The sequence below is a fragment of the Bufo gargarizans genome, chromosome 2 (assembly GCF_014858855.1).
Source record: "Bufo gargarizans isolate SCDJY-AF-19 chromosome 2, ASM1485885v1, whole genome shotgun sequence".
Classification (NCBI taxonomy): Eukaryota; Metazoa; Chordata; class Amphibia; order Anura; family Bufonidae; genus Bufo; species Bufo gargarizans.
This window is the reverse complement of record NC_058081.1, coordinates 512,653,088-512,675,604: the sequence shown is the minus strand read 5'-3', so window position 1 is coordinate 512,675,604 and position 22,517 is coordinate 512,653,088.

The window sequence follows — 22,517 nt, the reverse complement described above, 5'->3', positions numbered from 1 at the left end:
AACACGGACGTGGGGATTCGTGATCGAGATACAAGATAGCACAAGATTAAATTATAGATTTAATCGCCGTATGGGCACACTAGATTTAACACAATATACACAGACAATATATACAGTGGTCTGAGGTTACAGATACAGGTTATATGGTTACAACGGGGTTAAGCAGTGTAAAAGTCAGCTACCGAGTATGATGAAAGTTCCTTTGAGATGTTCTTTGCTGGAGTCCACATGAAGGGCCGTGAGCTCAGCTATTTCCTGGGTCCCTCTAAACACATGTGTAGGATGTGACCCCTCTTCAGAGAAAAGAGCCGCCTACTTGCTGACACCAGACTTTTAACCTGTAGCCAGCCCCTCCCGGCCTCAGGGAGGGGTCCACTCCCCCTCTTCTGGGCTGGCAGCAAATGACCCACAAAACCCTTTAGGATTCATAGCTCCAGACCATAGGGGAACAGGGAGATGGTTCTGGGACCAATGGACCTGCCTGGGTTCTGGCTACAAGTAGAGCCCAAACCTGGTACCGTTATGTGGTTTCTATGGGGAGATATGGATATCTCCCTACCCCGACCTCGTCCCAGTAAACAAAGACCATGGGAACGTACCTCGTGGCCACCGGGACACAAATATGTATCCGGTTTACGCCTGCGATGGCCAGGCGATTCATAATTCCTTATGAAAGGTAGGTGCCAACATGTCTGGGAGGTCTCATTGATCCTGGGCAAGGGCGGATACCCCATGCTGAGGGTTTTCCTGCAGGATTCAGTTGGCTCCAAACTGGTGCACGGAGGTGTGACCTTCTCCTTGAAGCCTGGAGCCCCTGGGGGCTTTCTTCCTTGCCAACTGACACTCAGATGGCTGGGGGGGGGGGGGGTGGAAACCCATTTTGCATGTACACTGAACATGCCAAGAGGTGCATCAAATTACAATCAAGGCTGGGGCTTTGAAGCAGGGCACTCCTGTGGAGTTTCCTACCTCCGCTATCTGTCAGCAAATGGGGGTGTGAGGACATGGCTGACAGTAAATATTAATCCATATACGTTGCTGTAATTACGCACAAATGTGCCTACCCTACTGAGTTATTGAAAAATGTACCATGATGCGTCATAAATAAAGACATTTTGCATAAATCACGGACACCTTCAATTTCATTAAACATAATTTCGTAACGAAGCAAATTTCCCTAAAGAAACAAAATTATTAATAAATAATGCCTTAGGACATGTCCGAACATGCTTTCTTCATGCTCAGACATTCCCTGAAGCGCTTCGCAAAATGTGGGGCCGTATATCTCAAAACGAATGCTCAATCGGCACCCGGGAAAGTTGGGTGCCATGGCTGGCACTCTTAAATATGTCTTAGGACATCTGAATTACTGACGGTAAGTCTTAGGACATGCCCGAACATGTCTTCAACGTGTTAGCGGCAAGTTGGGTGCCACAATTAGCTAATGTTAATATTTATAAATGATACGTATCTGCGTTAGATTCGGACGCCTTGGATTTTATTAAACACGATCGTATATAATTAAAAGCAAATTTCAAAGATCGCAGGTCCACTGACAAAGAGAATGCATCAGTTAGCTTTAAGAACCTGGAGTGACATCATCAAAGGCAGGGGCGTTGCTACGGTCTGAAAACATCCGGGGCACAAGTCCACTGTGTTGAAATTGCACATTAAAGGCATGCTTAAAGGGGTGTTCTGGTTTACGCAAAAAAAGGGCAGTACTGTAGACTGCAGTCATTATATAATACAACATTCGGTAACTTTCCAATATCTGTTATGTTTTATTTCCTCACCACTGTATAAATCTTTGCTTGGGCCCTTTAATATTGATGGGAGTGCAACATCTCGCGGGATCACGCGTCGCAGGACGGGATTGCGCACCGAAGTGACTGAACTCAGGCCCGCGCAGCCCGCAAGTAGCGGATCAGCGGAACAAGTACAAGGGGGGTGTGGGCATGATCTGTGGTGGGTTGCCCAGGTCCAATCAATATTAAAGGGCCCTGGAATAGCCAAAAAAAATAAAAATGCTACCAGCATAACATTTGGGCACTGGACAAAACATCCGTGGCTTGCACCTGATCAAAGGTCTTTTAGTTTTAGAATCCTAGACTGAACAAATAGCTATTGTCAATGTTTATAATAGCTTAATAAGATGTTAATACAAGCTTAATATCATTATATTTTAAAGCATATTAAAACTTAGGCCTCTTTCACACTTGCGTTGTCCGGATCCGGCGTGTACTCCACTTGCCGGAATTACACGTCGGATCCGGAAAAACGCAAGTGTACTGAAAGCATTTGAAGACGGATCCGTCTTCAAAATGCTTTCAGTGTTACTATGGCACCCAGGACGCTATTAAAGTCCTGGTTGCCATAGTAGTAGTGGGGAGCGGGGGAGCAGCATACTTACCATCCGTGCGGCTCCCGGGGCGCTCCAGAGTGACGTCAGAGCGCCCCATGCGCATGGATGACGTGCCATGCGATCACGTCATCCATGCGCTTGGGGCGCCCTGACGTCACTCTGGAGCGCTCCGGGAGCCGCACGGATGGTAAGTATGCTGCTCCCCGCTCCCCACTGCACTTTACCATGGCTGCCGGGACTTTAGCGTCCCGGCAGCCATGGTAACCATTGAGAAAAAGCTAAACGTCGCATCCGGCAATGCGCCGAAACGACGTTTAGCTTAAGGCCGGATCCGGATCAATGCCTTTCAATGGGCATTCATTCCGGATCCGGCCTTGCGGCAAGTGTTCCGGATTTTTGGCCGGAGCAAAAAGCGCAGCATGCTGCGCTATTTGCTGCGGCCAAAAAACGTTCCGTTCCGGAACGGAAGACATCCTGATGCATCCTGAAGGACGGACTGTCCATTCAGAATGCATTAGGAAAATCCTGATCAGTATTCTTCCGGCATAGAGCCCCGACGACGGAACTCTATGCCGGAAGACTATAACGCAGATGTGAAAGAGCCCTTCATTGAATTACTGCCACGTTATCAGATCTAACAGAATAAAAGGGGCGTTGAAGGGGCGTTATGACATCATCAAAGGTCCTAGAAAGATAGACAGATCAATTAGCTGCTGTCAATACCATTTTATTTTTAAAGATATTAAAACTTAATTAAATTACTGACGTAATATATTGTCTAACAGAATAGAAAGCGTTTAATGGGCGGCATTTAGGCGTGGTTTGGGAGGGGTTGTGGGTGGAGTGGGCAGGGTTATGGAGGGGAAAGGGTGTGTCGACCTGTCACTTTTAGTTTGACGAGAACAGCAGCCCTTTACTACTGGCGGCTGTGGATGTAGTGTTTCTGGATTTTGCAAAGGCTTTTAATACTGTACCACTGCCTTATAGACATTTAGTAGGTAAAGTAAGGTCTATAGGCTTAGAAAGTATAGTCTATAATTGGATTGAAAACTGGCTGAAGGATCGTGTCCAGAGAGTTGTGGTCAATGATTCCTTTTCAGAATGGTCCCGGGTTATAAGTGGTGTGCCCCAAGGTTCAGTTATTATTTTGGATGTGTCATTATCTTCATGTTTCATTTGACTTGATTTCTGAAAAAATGTTGTTCTATCTAGTTCTCTTACTCTATTTAATGCATTATCCAATTGATCTAATCGATATTGCTTACCCAAAACTTGAGCTGTCAACTGTTCTGCTTCTATTTCAAACTGGTCTTGTAATGTACAATTGCGTTTAAGGCGACGAAACTGGCTATATGGTGCATTAATTATCCTGCTATAAAAAGGTTGGCATAGCTGGGGGCGGTTCCCATTATCTGTAAATAAAATTTTGAATTATAATAAAAATAGTTATGGAACAGTACAAAGTCAATCCCCTCTAATATAAATTCCAGTTGTTCTAGTTTTAGATCACCTTTTTGTTTTATTATTCTAGATACCTACCACTTCCTTACCTTGTACATGATTGATGCTTGTGTGAAATGAATCTGGAGTACCCATGATCCAGCCGGGCTGAGTTGTTATATCTTCAAAAAGATCTACCACTGTTGTAGTATCTTTCAAATAGGGTAGTGTATCCTTAAATGGCTTCTGTCACCCCACTAAAATAGTTATATATTTTTTGGGATACTTAAATTCCTTATACTGCGATATATCAATATATAATGCTCTTACTCATTTTCCTTCAGCAGTTTCTTCAAAAAACAGACTTTTATAATATGTAAATTACCTCTTTACCAGGAAGTAGGGCGGCTACTTGCTGGTAGCAGCCGCATCCTCCTTTCATAAAGACGCCCCCTCCTCATGTTGATTGACAGGGCCAGCGAACGCGCTCGTCTTCTGGCACTGGTCCTGTCTGCATTCAAAATCTGGCGCCTGCGCCGTACCTGTCTTCAGTAGGCACAGGCGCACTGAGAGGAGGACTCTCGCTCGGACGCTCCTTCCTCAATGCGCCTGCGGCGGGTGTAGATGTGACGTCATCGGTGCAGGCGCATTGAGGATGGAGCAGCCGAGCCTGCGCCGACTGAAGACAGGCACGGCGCAGGCGCCAGATTTTGAATGAAGACAGGGCCAGCCAGAAGACGAGCGCGTTCGCTGGCCCTGTCAATCAACATGAGGAGGGTTTGTCTTTGTGAAAGCAGGATGCGGCTGCTACCAGCAAGTAGCCGCCCTACTTGCTGGTAGAGAGGTCATTTACATATTATAAAAGTCAGTTTTTTGAAGAAACTGCTGAAGGAAAATGAGTAATAGCATTATATATTGATATATCGCAGTATAAGGAATTTAAGTAGCCCCAAAAAAAATATCACTTTAGTGGGGTGACAGAAGCCCTTTAACATATGGTTGTGAAAAACGAAGTACTGTGACAGATTAGATGTCAATGACCCTATCCCCGAGACTATGGGTGTACCTTGGGGATTAGTTGGATCTTTGTGGACTTTCGGAATGTAGTAAGTTATAGTTATAGGTTATAGTTTTGGTAGACATACCTTTCATGTGAGTTATATAAAAATATAACAAATAATGTGAAAATATAACATGTGTATTATAAGACAAAAATACCGGTCCGATCCAGGCTTTTAATGTTACATGCAGCTCCATACAAGGAGCAACAGGTCCCATAATATTATACTATATGTTGCACCGAGGAAGAAACTTAGTTTCGAAACGCATCTGGAGGAATAGTACACTGTGGTATCGCTGTACCTAACACTATCACAACTTCATCAAGAGGATTTAATCTATTTTTGTCACAGCGGACACGAGGAGCGGCGTTCAGAAATTGAGATCCCGCATGCACTAAAAATATTGCCAGCATTAGCACGGACCTCAAACTCCAACAACCAGCAGCTACCAGTGAGGATCACAACAAAAACAAACCAGGAATATACTGAACATCCATACCAAATACATCTAATACTGCCTGAAGCAATACAGCGGAGCAGACAGACCCTGGGACTGCTACCTATTGCTACAACAGAATGCTCTATTTTCAACTGTGCCATACTATAGAAACTGACCAGGAATAAACAATTATGAGGAAAGATGAAAAGAATTGAATTTATTTAGTCTTGCAAAGAAACGTCTAAGGGGGAATATGATTAACCTATACAAATATATAAATGGGCCATACAAAAAATGCGGAGAAAAAACGTTCAATGTAAAATGCCCTCAAAAGACAAGGGAGCACTGCCTCCGACTGGAGAAGAAAAAGTTCAGTCTCCAGAAGTGTCAAAGCTTCTTTACTGTAAAAACTGTGAATCTGTGGAATAGACTTCCTCAGGACGTGGTCACAGCAGGAACAGTGGACAGTTCTAAAAAGGGCTTCGATGAATTCTTAAAAGTAAATGACATTAATGCTTATGAAAATGTGTAGAAATATGAGTCTCACTACCTACTGAGATTCACATCCCCACCTACCCCTTGGTTGAACTTGTTGAACTTATGTTTTTTTCAATTGTATTAAGGGTCCATTCACACGTCCGCAAAAGGGTCCGCACCTGTTCCACAATTTTGTGGAACGGATGCGGACCCATTCATTCTCTATCGGTCCGGACGTGCAGTGGAGAGCACACTATGTGCTCTCTGCTTCCGTATTTGCGGAGTGCGGCCCCGAACTTCCGGGTTTCATCCACGAACTTCCGGTCCGCAGCTCTGCAAAAGATAGAACATGTCCTATTCTTGTCCGCAGCTGCGGACAAGAGTAGGCATTTGTATAGGGGGTGCCGGCCGGGTGTGTTGCGGATCCGCAATTTGCGAGTCCGCAACACACCACGGACGTGTGAATGGACCCTAACTATGTAACTATGTCATGGTGTACACCCTCAGGCCATTGATCCCTGGAGACTGGTGCAATGAAAAGGAATCAGCCCAGAAGTAGAGGAATAAATGTCTCTTTACAAAGTGCAAACTTCTATTTTAATAGGAGTTGTAGTACATCAAGCAGTAGTTGTATAAAGTGTGATTTTTCTTTCCAGATGATGAGGTGTGGGTACTGGCAAAAGGGCAGATAATGGTACCTGTGGTTGATGTCTCTTTCCTTAACTTCTGGATAACAGCTGTAAGCTGGCACTTTTAGCAGTAGGTGTCCACCGTGCAATGCAGGCTTCTGGAGTTTGCCTCAACTGAACTATAGTGATGGGCGTCTTATCAATCAACTGACAAAATGCAAGGTACAGTTGAACAGTTTTTGAAGGAACTCAACAGGAGGCTCATTCCAAACACCTTGGAGAACTAACCACAGATCTTCTGTGGATGTAGGATTATTCAAATCCTTCTGTCCCTTCATGTAATCCAAGACAGACTTGATGATGTTGAGGGAACCATATCATTACTTCCAGGACTCCCTTCTCTTCTTAATGCTGAAAATAATTCTTACTTACATTAGCTGTATGTGGAACAGTGAGAGAAAACAAATGGCGAGTAAAGAACAGTAAGATAAAAAGACAGGAGACAATGGAGACTAAAATAATAAGCCAGGACAGTTGGAGGTGGTTATGGTGGCTCTGTTCCAAGGTTTACTATAGGGCACCTATACTGTGGTGAAACTACAATTCCCAGCATGCTCCATTAATTTCTATGGAGTTCTGAGAACAGCCAAGCAAGTGTGCATCTTGGGAGTTGTAGTTTTACCACAGCTGAAGTGCCGGAGGCTGGCCATCACAGCTATATGGCCTCCCAGTAACTTATTACGCCCCTTGCATAGCAGCCCAATGGGGCATGGGCAGGTCTTTTGATTGGCATATCTCTTGTGCCCACCTAGTCAGTTGTAAGACGTGTGTCCCTATATCCATATATGAGGAGGAGATGGTGATGTCATTGCGACCTCTTCCAACGTTCTATTGCCTCATAACTTGGTGGAACTTGCACCATGGGACTTTTTTGGCATATCCTATTGATATGACATAAATGTCAAGATTAGGCAAATGTCAAGATGCGGACAAGATTAGGAATTTTCTATTAAGTGACGGCGATGTGCGGTCCGCAAAATGCAGAACGCTCATTGCCGGTGTCCGTGTTTTGCGGATCCGTGGATCCGCAAAACACACACGGACGTGTGAATTGACCCTAAAACTGATGCTAATAATTTAGTTTATTTAATACTGTATAATGGTTGTGGAGGTGTGTGTGTGTTGGGGCGGGGGGATTTCCAAAAAGACTTCTTGCACAAGGTGTCATATAACCTCAGACTGGCCCTGATCAGGAGAAACAGCTGTTGGCCAAATGAGCATTCAGCCAACAGCCATCTAGTGTGTATTGTCAACTTCCTCTGTCACTGTCCAGTGTCCTGATTCTGGACCTCCTGACTGGCTTACTATCCCATCATTGATTTTTGGTTGAACTAAGTTCTGGGTCCTGAATCACAGCTCTCTACTGTGAAGTACAGCATGTTATATTCTGCCATCATTATCACTAGAGATGAGCGAATCGAAGTTGATGAAGTAGAGTTCGATCCGAATTTCATAAAAAATTTGATTCGCACCGAATCCGAATTTCCTCACGCTTCGTGGTAACGAATCACATTTTTTCCTAAAATGGCTGCTGCATGTGTGAGGACATGGTGCAAGGAACTCTGGGAATGCGTGATCATCCATAATGCCATGCATGCAGCCAATCAGCAGCCAGCCCTGTGATGCCACAGCCCAATAAAAAGCCTCAGCCATCTTGGATTCTGCCATTTTCCAGTGTATTTGGTGCAGGGACAGACGTCAGCAGGCGTTAGGGACAGTGCTAGGAAAGACTTCATTGTGCTAAAAAAACGATTTACAAGTTCAGGGAAAAAATATTCAAGGTGCAGGGAAAGGATAGGGAGGAATCATTCTACAGCATTTATGTGAAACAGGGTTCAGGAGGGGAGGTTACAGCCTGGGTAATAGGAACAATCCTATTACACCTTGCTGCACTGACTGGGCACCCAAATTGCCATTATACAGCTCTGTAATTCCAGCAAATCGTTCTTGCTATTTGGATGCAGGTGCTGTTTGATACAGCTATTAACAGGGTTTATTACAAGGAAATATTTATATGTCTTATTTGCTATTGTGCGGTGCAGTTATATGTTCTAAAGCATTTTTTGGCTTGTATTAGTGGGAAAAAAAGAGCATGTTAGTAGAGTTGAGCGGACACCTGGATGTTTGGGTTCGAGGGTTTCGGCCGAACTTTGCAAAAAAGTTAGAATTCGGGACCAGAACGTGACCCCAAACCCGAACCCCATTGAAGTCAATGGGGACCCGAACTTTTGAGCACTAAAATGGCTGCAAAAATGGCATGGAAAGGGCTAGAGGGCTGCAAATGGCATCAAAATGTGTTTAAGAGCATGGCAAGTGCTCTGCCAACAAATACGAAATTATATCAAATAACATAAAATACGTAAAATCTAGGAGGACGAGGTCCATATGGAGTAGGAGGTTGAGGAGGCGGTGGATGTGGCGGTGTAGGTGGAAGTGGCGGTGGAGGAGGAGGTAGCCTACACTGGTTTTTGATTTTACATTTATTTTTATTTTTTTAAATTAAGGTACACCACAGAAAATTCTTGGGCAACAGCCAGAAGGCCGAGACACTGCCACCACATGTACAACACCACACGTTGCCACGGACAGCCACCAGTGAAGGGAAATAACACAGTGCACACCAAACAAGGAAAGTGCACACAAACACAAAGCCAGAGGCAACCGCACGCATACCCGTTGTCCGCGGCAACCGCACTTGAGGCAAAAAAACAAAGTGCCCCCAGCTGCGGTTGACACAACACCCAGACCGCGGGCAACTGCATGCGGCTCCCAAGGAGTCACGACCATAACCATGGGCGTGACACTCATCCTCCACCTCCTCATCCTCCAGAACTGTGCCCTGGCTGGACAATTGTCTACCTGGCGTTTGTGGGTGCAGGAACCCACCCTCGGAGCCACTTGTCAATGACTGCCCGGAAACCCTATAAAATGATCCCTCTTCCTCCTCCTCCTTCTCCTGTGCCACATCCTCTTCCATCATTGCTAGCAGCGTTTTTTCAAGGAGCCATAGAAGTGGGATAGTAACACTGAGAACAGCATTATCGGCACTGGCCATGTTGGTGGAGTACTCAAAACAGCGCAACAAGGAACACAGGTCTCAAATGGAGGCCCAGTCATTGGTGGTGAAGTGGTGCTGTTCAGCAGAGGGACTTACCCGTGTGTGCTGCAGCTGAAACTCCACTATCGCCTGCTGCTGCTCGCACAGTCTGTCCAGCATGTGAAAGGTGGAGTTCCACCTTGTGGGCACGTTGCATATGAGGTGGTGAGCGGGAAGGCGAAGTTATGCTGCAGCGTTGACAGGCGAGCAGCAGCAGGGTGAGAACGCCGAAAGCGCGCACAGACGGCCCGCACTTTATGCAGCAGCTCTGACATATCGGGGTAATTTTTAAGGAATCTTTGCACCACCAAATTCAGCACATGCGCCAGGCAAGAGATGTGCGTCAAACTGGCTAGTCCCAGAGCTGCTACGAGATTTCGCCTATTATCGCACACCACGAGGCCGGGCTTGAGGTTCACCGGTACAAACCACTCATCGGTCTGTTGTTCAAGGCCCGTCCAAAGCTCCTGCGCGGTATGGGGTTTGTCCACCAAACAGATTAGTTTTAAAACTGCCTGCTGTCGTTTACCCCTGGCTGTGCTGTAGTGGTGAAGGTGTTACGCTGACCGGATGAGGAGCCGGTAGAGGATGAGGAAGCGGAGTAGGAGGAGGAAGCAACAGGAGGCAAACTGAAGCTCCCTGCAATCCTCTGTGGTGGAAGGACATGCGGCAAACTGCTTTCCGCCTCAGGCCCAGCCGCCACTGCATTTACCTAGTGTGCTGTTATGGAGATATAACGTCTCTGACCGTGCTTACTGGTCCACGTATCTGTAGTGAGGTGCACCTTGCCACCGATGGCGTTGCGCAGTGCACACCTGATTTTGTCCCCCACTTGGTTGTGCAGGGAAGGGATAGCACGCCTGGAAAAGTAGTGGAGGCTGGGCACAACAACAACTGTGGGGCAGCCACTGCCATAAGGCTTTTAAAACTCTCCGTCTCTACCAGACAGAATGACAGCATTTCAAAGGCCAGTCATTTTAAAATGCTGGCATTCAAGGCCAGGGATCGCGGGTGGGTAGGGGGTTTCTTCCTCTTCCGCTCCGGTGTTTTGGAGATGGAGAGCTGGACACTTCGGTGGGACATTGTGGAGATGCTTGGTGACCCAGATGGTGGTGTTGCTGGCAGATCCTCTGTTTGCGGGGTGGCAGGTGGCACTGTCACTCCAGAGGTGGATGAAGAGGCCGAGACTGCCTTGGCCTCCTTGTCGGTCTGCACACTTTCAAAAGCCCCAGCAGTTGGCACCTGTGTTTTGTCATCATCCGAGACGTGCTGCGATGGTCCTCCCATGTACTCATCTTGAAACATAAGTGGTTGAGCATTGGTGCACTCAATATCTTCCACTTCTGGGGCCGGGCTAGGTGGATGGCCCTGGGAAACCCTGCTAACAGAGTCCTCAAAAGCAGAAGAGACTGCTGCATGACTTGGGGCTCAGACTGCTTGGCTGATTTGCAAGAGGGTGAAGTGAAAGACTGATGGACATCGGCTGCAGGTGCCAACTCTGATCTTTCAGTAGGAGACTGGGTGGAAGACAATGTGAAGGAACTGGAGGCACCAGGGGCGTACATAGAAATCATTGGGCCCCATAGCAAGAGTCTGAATAGGGCCCCCAGCCCCGCCCACTGCCACCTTTTGCCCATCCCACTAACTGCCGCGTCTTTTTTTCCAGTGGATAGGGGACAACTTCAAACAACCGGACTACCCCTTTAAAGCGGGGTATACGGGGTGCAGGGTCCATGTATATAGGGTACAGCAGTGTATATGAGGTACAGGGTCCATGTATACAGGTATATGGGGTACAGCAGTGTATATGGGGTGCATGGTCCATGTATACAGGTATATGGGGTACAGCAGTGTATACGGGGTGCAGGGTCCATGAATACAGGTATATGGGGTACAGCAGTGTATACGGGGGGCAGGGTCCATGTATACAGGTATATGGGGTACAGCAGTGTATACGGGGTGCAGGGTCCATGTAACCAGGTATATGGGGTACAGCAGTGTATACGGGGTGCAGGGTCCATGTATACAGATATATGGGGTACAGCAGTGTATACGGGGTGCAGGGTCCATGAATACAGATATATGGGGTACAGCAGTGTATACGGGGTGCAGGATCCATGTATATGGGGTACAACTTGTGCCCCATAAAACTGTATATACTGACACTGCACCCTATTTATACTGAATACACTGACCCTGCACCCCATATACACAGTGCTGTACCCCACATAACTGTATACACTGACACTGCACTGTGTATACAGGGCGCAGGGTCAGTGTATACAGATGTTGTACAGCACAGCCTACGTGGCCAGAATACTGTCCGCTCCTAGGCTCCGTCCCCCTCCTGCCCCACATTTCACTCCCAGCAGCCCCTGCCTCAGCCTTTACCTGCTGCTCTTCTGTGCAGTTTCCATCGCTCCTCCCAGCCTTTCTCCGATTGCCGCCACTCTGGCCCGCCCCTTGCTGTTCCACAGCTGCTGGGTAACTAGTCACTAGCTGTGGTCCTTCAGTCTTGGCCCGGGGCCGCTGGCTGATGACGTAAGTGCAGAGAGGATGCTACGCCAGTTGCACGCAGCGCCTCTCTGTGTACTTAAAAAGTTGGGCGGCACCTGCCAGTGATACGCACTGGCCAATCAGCAGCAGGATCTTTGTGCTGCGAAATGCTGATTGGCCAGTGTGAAATGCAGCACGCCCGCAGCCCAGATCATCAGGGGGTTGGGGATAACACACATGCCACATATTAACTATGATTCTCTAAATAACTTTCTGTGCAGAGTAGATGGAGGGGGCGGGGCCTTCCGTGCACTCCGGGCCCCCCCTGTGCTGCGGGCCCCATAGCAACGGCGTGGTCTGCCTATATTGGCGGTATGCCACTGGGAGGCACTGTCAGCAACCCAATCTACTATCGCCTGTACTTATTCTGGCTTCACCATTCGTAGAGCCGCAATAGGCCCGACCAAATACCGCTGCAGGTTCTGTCGCCTACCCGAGGAAGGTGTTTCACTTGTGCGTGTAGCTGGCACAGATCGACCACGTCCTCTCCCTGCAACAGGACCTCCACCAGCAGCGCCACGACGGGGCCACGTCCCTTATCTGACGCTCTCCGCGTATTTATAAAATTTAGGATCTTGCCCTAAATGGGTGTTTTTTTAATAGCAGAATAGAACAACCGTTTCTAAATGGTGTATCTCACATGTACAGAAGTAGAATAGGCCGCTTGTTAAGATTTTTGCCCAAAATGGGTGTTTTTTTAATAGCAGAATAGAACAACACTATCTAAAGGGTGTATCTCACACGTACAAATGTAGACTAGGCCACAATGTAAGATTTTTGGGTGTAGGGTGTATCTCACAATGACATATGCAGCAAAGGCTGAAAAATGTAGTTTTATGCCCTAAATGGGTGTTTTTAATAGCAGAATAGAACAACCGTATCTAAATGGTGCATCTCACACGTACAGATGCAGACTATGCCGCAATTTAAGATTTTTGCCCCAAATGGGTGTTTTTTTAATAGCAGAATAGAACAACAGTATGTAAAGGGTGTATCTCACAATGACAGATGCAACAAAGGCTGCAATATTAAGTATTTTGCCCAAAAAGGGTGGTTTTTTTACTAACAAAATATGATAGCAGTATATAAACGCTTGAATTTCACACGTGCAGATGCAGCAAGGGCTGTAAAATGTTATATTTTGCCCAAAAAGGGTGTTTTTTGCAAACCCAGAAAATTATAGCTGTATTTCTTGCTTAAATTGCACACTGAATAATGCAGCAGAGGCACAAGATAAAGGTTATTGCCAAAAATTTGTGTTTTTCAAAGCCAGAAAATTATTGAAGTATTTCAAGCTTGTTTTTAACAATCACAGATGTAGCAAATGCTGTAATATTAAGTATTTTGCCCAAAAAGGGTGTTTTTTTACTAACAGAATATGACAGCTGTATATAATGCTTGAATTTCACACGTGCAGATGCGGCAAAGGCTGTAAAATTACGTATTTTGCCCAAAAAGGGTGTTTTTCAAAACCCAGAAAATTATAGCTGTCTTTCTAGCTTAAATTGCACACTGAATAATGCGGCAGAGGCACAAGATCAAGGTCATTGCCAAAAATTGGTGTTTTTTCAAAGCCAGAAAATGATTGAAGTATTTCAAGCTTGCTTTTAACAATCAGAGATGCAGCAAAGGCTGCAATATTAAGTATTTTGCCCTAAATGGGTGTTTTTTTAATAGCAGAATAGAGCAACACTACCTAAAGGGTGTATCACACATGTACAGATGCAGACTAGGCCGCAAATTGGGATTTTTGCCCAAAATGGGTGGGTTTTTTTAATAGCAGAATAGAACAACAGTATGTAAAGAGTGTATCTCACAATAACAGATGCAGCAAAGGCTGCAATATTAAGTATTTTACCCAAAAAGGGTGTTTTTTTACTAACAGAATATTACAGCTGTATATAACGCTTGAATTTCACACGTGCAGATGCAGCAAGGGCTGTAAAATTGTATATTTTGCCCAAAAAGGGTGTTTTTTCAAACCCCAAAAATTATAGCTGTATTTCCAGCTTAAATTGCACACTAACTAATGCAGCAGAGGCCCCAGATGGAGGATATTGCCAAAAATGGGTGTTTTTTCAAAGACAGAAAATTATTGAAGTATTTCAAGCTTGTTTTTAACAGTCACAGATGAAGCAAGGGCTGTAAAATTGTGTATTTTGCCCAAAAAGGGTGTTTTTCTTTACTAACAGAATATGACAGCAGTATATAACGCTTGCATTCCACACGTACAAATGCAGCAAGGGCTGAAAAATATATATTTTTTAAACTAGATTATTATTGCAGTATTTCAAGCTTGGATTTGAATGTCTCTAAAGCACATATGCAACGCTGGTGAGCTTGCATAAAATGGCTGCCGCCGCCCACCTAACTAACAGACGGATAAAAGTTTTTTTTCTCTGTCACTGGGCTCAGGGTAGGGTAAAAAGATTGTGCACTCCACCCACACAACAAAATCTATGTAGATCGCTGAGTTCAATTGGAGTTCTGATTAAAGATTCTGTCCTATTCCCTCCCTCACAGCAGCAGCATCCTATCACTACACTAAGCACAGCAGAGTGACGTGCAGCGCTACGTGACTCCAGCTTATATAGAGGTCACACGCTGCACTGGCCAATCACAGCCATGCCATTAGCAGGCATGCCTGTGATGGCTTCTAAGGGCACACAGTTAAACGCTTGTTGATTGCCTTTTAAAAAGCACCATAAAATCGCCGAACACCGAACCCGAACTTTTACTGAAATGTTCGAGTCCGGGGTCCAAAAATCCGCTCAACCCTACTTATTAGCCGTTAAGTGGTGAAGTGTGAAAATAACAGCCCTTTTTGGCGTGTATTAGTGGCAAAAGAAAAATATATTTGCTGTTTAGCAGTGCAGTTATATGTTCTAAAGCCCTTTTTGTCTTGTATTAGCGGCAAAAGAAAAAATGTTGCCGTTCAGCGGTAGTTATATGTTCTAAAGCCTTTTGTGGAGTGTATAAGTGGAAAAAAGAAATATATATTTGCCGTTCAGCGGTGCAGCTATATGTTCTAAAGCCTTTTGTGGAGAACTGATGGCTTGTGCCAAGCCACATGGAGAGTCCCAAGCCATCATTTCTTTGCCAAAAAGGCAGTACCAGCCCTGTACACACATGTAGAACAGAAGGGTGGTCCAGTCCATGAAAACCAGCAACTTGGCTAGGTGACGCCACTTCCGCCTCCATGTTGTCACGCCGTTGGTCTTTCGACAATGTCCGCCTCTGCCTCCTCATCCTCCACCATGTCCTCAGCCTCCACTGCAGGGACCATTCACAGTGCCCCTCCAGCATACCACATACGCAGGGCACGGCAGTGTCACGCTGTTCTGCACCTCGTTTGCCTGGGTGAATGGAGTCACACAGGGGAGGAACTGCTCCGTGTCCTTCATCAAGAAATCAAATCCTGGCTTTCTCTGCGACAACTCAAAATCAGAACCATGGTGACCAACAACGGGAAGAACACGGTGTTGGCGCTGCATCAAGGAGGGCTGAGCCATGTGCCCTGCATGGCACACGTGCTTAATCTGGTTGTCAATCGGTTCCTGAAGTCTTCCACCCATCTGCAAGACATCGTAAAAATAGCTAGGAAACTTTGCATTCACTTCAGCCACTCGTACACTGCAAAGCACATCCTACTTGAGCTGCAGCAGCAGAACAGCATCCCCAACATAGGCTAATATTCAACGTTTACACCCGTTGGAATTCCACCCTCCATATGTTGGACCGACTATGCGAACAGAGAAAGGCCATAAACGATTTCTTGATGATCCAAGCGGACAGGAGTACTCCCCTGTGTAACTTTGATGTTAGCCAGTGGCAGCTCATGCGTGACACCTCCCGTTTGCTCAGGCCATTTGAGGAGGCCACGTTATTTGTCCATCGCCAGGACTACGGGATGAACAACATCATTCGACTGCTTCATGTCCTGGAACAGATGCTGGTAAATCTGGATGGTCAAAGGACTGGTCATATGGCACCTAGATCTCATGGCCACATGAGCCCTGCAGGGGCTGAACTATAGGAGGAGAACATTGGAGCACAAGCAATGTGTAGCAAAATGGGTGGTTTTTACACACAGGTGGAGGAGGAGGAGCAGAAGCAGCCAGAGGAGCTACAGGGTGATGAGGAAGGCGAGACAGAGGACCCAGACACACCGTGGCAGTATGCAGTGGAGATGGAAGCAGGGAGTCCCTCCAAGTCACTTGCACAAATGGCCCGATGCATGCTCACTTGCTTGTGTAGTGAGAGACAAATTGTCACCATTCGGCAGAGGGATGACTTCTGGCTCTCCACCTGGTTGGATCCTCGCTATCGGTCCAAAATGGAGGCCTTTTTTACACCCGCTGAGAGGAAAGACAAACTGAACTACTATAGAGACATCCCATGTAGAGAGTTGGCCGCTGCCTAACTGTGCCATTGTCCATCCTCTCACAGGTTTGACCGGGGGGGCCCTCTGCACTTACATTCCTCTGCCATGGCTGCTGTGGCAGGGTGGAGAGGTAGGAGCAGTTCCAGCTCCATCAGCAGCAACTTGAGTCTAGAGTCGCTGATGAGCAGCTTTTTATTCACCTGCCTAGTGAAGAAACTACTGACCACCAGCAGCAGCTAGACATGGAGCAGGACCTGAATCAGCAGGTGGTGGCATACTTGGACAGCACCCTGCCACCCCACATTAAAGATCTGCTGGACTACTGGGCAGCCAAACTGAATTTGTGGCCGCAACTAGCAGAGTTTGTCCTGGAAAAGCTTTCCTGCCCAGGCAGTAGTGTGGCATCAGAGCGGGTGTTTAGTGCAGCGGGGGCCATAGTTATCCCAAGAAGAACTCGCCTGTCTACCGAAAATGTGGAGAGACTGAGCTTTGTCAAGATGGATCAGCCAGGATTTCCACCCACCAATGCCTGATGCATCAGACTAGATCATCCATGGTGCCACACCAACACTTTGACAAAAGAGTCCGGCTTCTTCTGGCTACCTGCCTCAGCTACTATTCTGATGCTGCCACACCGCCTGATGCCACACATTTGATGCCAGGTGCTCATTCTTTCACCCACCATCTTCAGCTGGTACTCGTATTGCCACCCACCTCCCCACTCTGTGGTCTCCTGATGCTGCTGCCACCTCTACACTATGTCACCTTGCCACTCTGTGGTCTCAGGATGCTGCTGCCACCTCCACACTATGTCACCTTGCCACTCTGTGGTCTCCTGATGCTGCTGCCACCTTCCCACTCTGTCACCGGGTCACTCTGTGGTCTCCTGATGATGCTGCCACCTCCACACTATGTCACCTTGCCACTCCGTGGCCTCTTGATGCTGCTGCCACCTCCACACTGTCATTGTGCCACCCTGTTGCCTCCTGCTGATGCTGCTGCTGCCACCACCTCCACACTCTGTCATTGTGCCACTCTGTAGCCTCCTGATGCTGCTGCTGCCACCTTCACTCTGTCATTGTGCCACTCTGTGGCCTCCTGATGCTGCCGCCCCTGCCACATTGTCATTGTGCCACTTTGTGGCCTCCTCCTGATGCTTCCGCCATCTCCAGACTGTCATTGGGCCACTCTGTGGTCTCCTCATGCTGCTTCCACCTCACCACTATGTCATAGGGCCACTCTGTGGACTTCTCATGCTGTTCCCACTCTCCCCACTTCATGACTGGGCCACTATTTTGCCTTTCGGCCTGGCAGACATCATCATTTATTTGACCCTTCTTCTGATCTGTCAGAAGGAAGGAAAAATTAGATGCACAACGGATCCTGTCTGTGTAGCAGCTGTAAGGCCTGTATGGTCCCATCAGAATTGACTTATGATTTGGTAGCCAAAAGCAGGAGTGGGTACAAAACACAGAAGACATGCAAAAATTCCATTCACGTGTCATCTCTGTTTTGGATCCACTCCTGTTTTTTTTTGCATTAGCAATACTGATGGATTACTGACTAAATGCTGACCGAATGAAGGCAGATGCTTAACAGATGTGATCCGTTTTTTGGGGGGTTACTGTTCTGACGGATCAGGGGAAGGGCAAAATAATCAGTGACATCAACACAAACTTACTGCTGACACCCTCTCTACTCTGTTGGGGGGCTCTACTTGTATAAGCGTTTAATAGAACAGGTTCTATAGACATCTATGTGGAATCAGCTGACGAGGGTTCTTCTTGGCGCTAACATCAACCTGTAAGGTTGAGTTCATACTTGAGTTATTTGGTCAGTTTTTGCCCCGTGACTGCCCAAATAAGTGAAGTGTGCAGTGATTCTAAGAGCGACGCCGGTCATCTGCATGTCATACTGACTCACAGTATTATTTCACTACCACAGCAGACTCCCTATGCGTGTTTCTGTAAGGCACAGTGTTCTACACCACTATAAAGGCTCTCTGCAGCCAGGAAATAGCAGTTTTTTAACGCGATTTGCTGCAAATAAATTCGGCCGAATCGAATTTTTGAGAAATTCGCTCATCTCTATTTATCACAGATAGTATTATAATAATAATAATAATTTGTGGAGCTCGTCAAGAGACATAATGTTATCTGGAGACTTGGCAGATCTTTATAATCTGCAGCTCAGACTCCACAGGAAGGAAGACAATGTTTCCTCATCAGGCTGATATAATTTACACTTCAGGATGATCACTAATCTGTGCACAATATGGCAGCATAGCCCAGCTTTCCATCTCAGTCATTATCAAACAGATCTTCGTCTGGCTTGCTTACCAGAAAACTCACTAACTAGGATAAAATGGGACCCTCACACTACCCGGCAACTGTAACTAAGAAACTGCAAGTTAACTGTCTTTACCCATACATGGTCTTTGCCATAGACATCAGCAGCAGACAGGAAGAGAGAAGGGAGACAGCACGTGCGCACTGTGTGCAATATCTCCTCATACAGCTGATCGGTAGGGGTGTCGGGTGTGGAACCCCGCTGATCAGATATTGATGTCCTATCATGAGGATAGGTCATCAAGAAGTAAAAGCCCAGACAACCCCTTTAAACCTTTAGCCGTGAACCTGGCATTATCTCTTCAGCAGTGAACCTCTGGGTCACTGCACTACTACAGTTTTGCCGATCCCATGAATATCTGACCACAGTGTAATATGGTGGGCAACCCAGGTAACAGCAGGGATGAAATATTGCATGTGTCGTGGTCCGAGTCACCTGTGTATGTACCCATCAGTGATAACAGACATTTTATTATTGGATTATAAATTCTTCTGAGTAATTTTGCTGTTTTTTTCTTCTTTACTTCCTTCCAAAGAGTGGGGTGATTTGAGGGTGTATTTTGGCCCTTTGCTCAGGACTAGAAGAAGGAGAGGTAGGGGACAGTCAATGATTTGTTGGGCAATCCTTGCAGGATATTTGCATTATTGGACTCTGACTGTTTACATTTAGCATATTTTATCATTTCCTGGAGTTTAATAAGTAATCTTCATATTTCCTGGATTAAGTATTCCCATCTGATGAAATCCTCCTCACCAAATTACATTTATAGTTTTCACAGCTCTGGCGAGGGGGGAAATAAGGATTAAAGGTTTAAAGGTAATATAAGTAATGTGCTATTTACTGTAATGTATTGGATAGGTCCGGTATCTCCATGTAGGGGGTGTTTTAGTGGCAGGGGAACGAATACCCTATTACTCTTATCGGTGCAATTGTATTAAGCACTCTTACTCCCTCTTGGTTGATGCCTGATGTTTTTATTATGTAATTGTTTTAAAAAAATAAAATGTATTGTCCAGTCGGCAATGACCCAGTAATGTACTGTCCAGTCTGCAATGACCCAGTAATGTATTGTCCAGTCCGCTATTACCCAGTAATGCATTGCCCAGTCCACAATCACCCAGTAATGCATTGCCCAGTCCGCAATGACCCAGTAATGTATTGTCCAGTCCGCAATGACCCAGTAATGTATTGTCCATTCTGCAATAACCAGTAATGTATTGTCCAGTCCTCAATTATCCAGTAATGTATTGTCCAGTCCTCAAAGACCCAGCAATGTATTGTCAGTCCGCTATTTACCATTAAAGTATTGCCCAGTCTGCAATGACCCATTACTGTATTGTCCAGTCGGCAATGACCCAGTAATGTATTGTCCAGTCCGCTATTACCCAGTAATGTATTGCCCAGTTGGCAATGACCTAGTAATGTATTGTCCAGTCGGCAATGACCCAGTAATGTACTGTCCAGTCTGCAATGACCCAGTAATGTATTGTCCAGTCCGCTATAACCCAGTAATGTATTGCCCATCTCGCAATGACCCAGTAATGTATTGCCCAGTCCGCTATTACCCTGTAATGTATTGTCCAGTCCGCAACAACCAAGTAATGTATTGTCCAGTCTGCTATGACCCAGTAATGTATTGTCCAGTCCGCAATGACCCAGTAATGTATTGTCCAGACCGCTATTACCCAGTAATGTATTGCCCAGTCGGCAATGATGCAGTAATGTATTGTCCAGTTGGCAATGAGCCAGAAATGTACTGTCCAGTCCGCTATAACCCAGTAATCTATTGCCCATCCTATAATGACCCAGTAATGTATTGCCCTGTCCACAATGACCCAGTAATGTATTGTCCAGTCCGCAATGACCCAGTACTGTATTGTCCAGTTTGCAATGACCCAGTAATGTATTGTCCAGTCCGCAATGATCCAGTAATGTATTGTCCGGTCCGCTATGACCCAGTAATGTATTGCGCAGTCTACAATGACCCAGTAATGTATTGTCTAGTCGGTCCACAATGATTAAGTAGTGCAATGTCCTGTCCCTAATGACCTAGTTATGAACTGTTCAGTCCTTGATAACTTGGCAAGTAAGAATCTATCCGCCATGTTCGCCAAAATGTGAATCTAGCAGATCATCTGCCCAAACATATCTCGTTGATTCATCAGACGTAAATCTCAAGCAAATCCATTCACCTTATGTTTACCATTAAAGATTCTGAGGAGAAATGTGGTGATGGAATCTAGATATAGGATTCAGTTTCTGCTGACCAAGGCCCTGATGTATTAGAGTACAATACCTAGTTTTCCTGTCTATATTGACGTTGTTCCCTAACCTATACACCCTGGTAACTCAGTTGCATATGTATAGTCCCTATAGTGTAATGTATAGTGCATGGTCACACAGTGGTGTAACATACAGAGCTTGATGAGACAGTGGTATAATAGTTTTGGTGGTACAGTGGTGTCTTGTATGGCTAGTTACCCTGGTAACACAGTGGTGTAAAGTATAGTCGCCAGTAACTCAGAGGTGTAATTTACAGTCCCTGGTGCCTCACTAGTGTAACATACAGTCCTTGGTGACAGTGTTATAATGTGTACTCTCGGGTAACTCAGTGATGTAGTGTATAGTTTCTGATGGCACAGTGTCATAATGTCTAGTGCTTGGTTTATAGTTCCTTGTTAGAGGTTTAAGACATAGTTCCCAGTAGTTCATTTCTATGATGTATAGTCCCTGATAACTCAGTGGTGGAACATATAGTGCATGGTCACACAGTGGTGTAATGTATAGTCCCAGGTACGGTAGTTTATAGTTCCTGGTAACTCGTGGTTTAATGTATAGACCCTGGTAACTCATTTGCATTATGTATAGTCCCTGATAACTCAGTAGTGTAACATATAGTACATGGTCACACAGTGGTGTAATGTATAGTCAACGGTGAGTCAGTGGTGTAATAGTTCATGGTGGCACAGTGGTGTGGTATATAGTCCGTGGAGACTCAATATTGTTACACAGTGGTATATTGTATAGTCCCCAGTAACTCTGAGGTGTAATGAACAGTCCCAGTTGACACAGTGGTGTAATGTAGGGTCTTTGGTAATTCAGTGGTGTAATGTATAGGAAAAGTACCACCCCTTGTAACCCACACATTCACCATCCTACTAGTGTAAAATAAAGCATTTCAGCTACACTACAAGCAGAGCATTTTATATTCCTTTCTTTGATTCTACAGACTTCTTCCATGAGGAGTCAGCATGACGCAGTGTAAAACACTATCATTATAACTTGATTATTGCTTCCTTACATAACTGAATTGATTTCTGTCCTTGTTATCAATAAATACCAGTGAGATCCTCAGCATTAAGATAAGGGAACTTTTACTTTCCGTCACATTGTAGGGTCAGCAGGTTTTCAGTACATAGACGGTTCTGAAGACAACTCATTACATAAGGTTCAACAATCATAATGATAATTACAATGTTCCCAATCTATATTGATCAGCAGACATTGGCAGCCATAAAGTTCCTGATAACTTCTGTTTATAATCAACTGGCTACCAGATAATGAGCTTGTGTGAAGGAGCCACCCCTTTGCCTCTGCTACATAAATCCTGGCAACTGTGCCACTATTGCTGCTGCATTCCCACAGGGCTTCCAACCCCTAGCA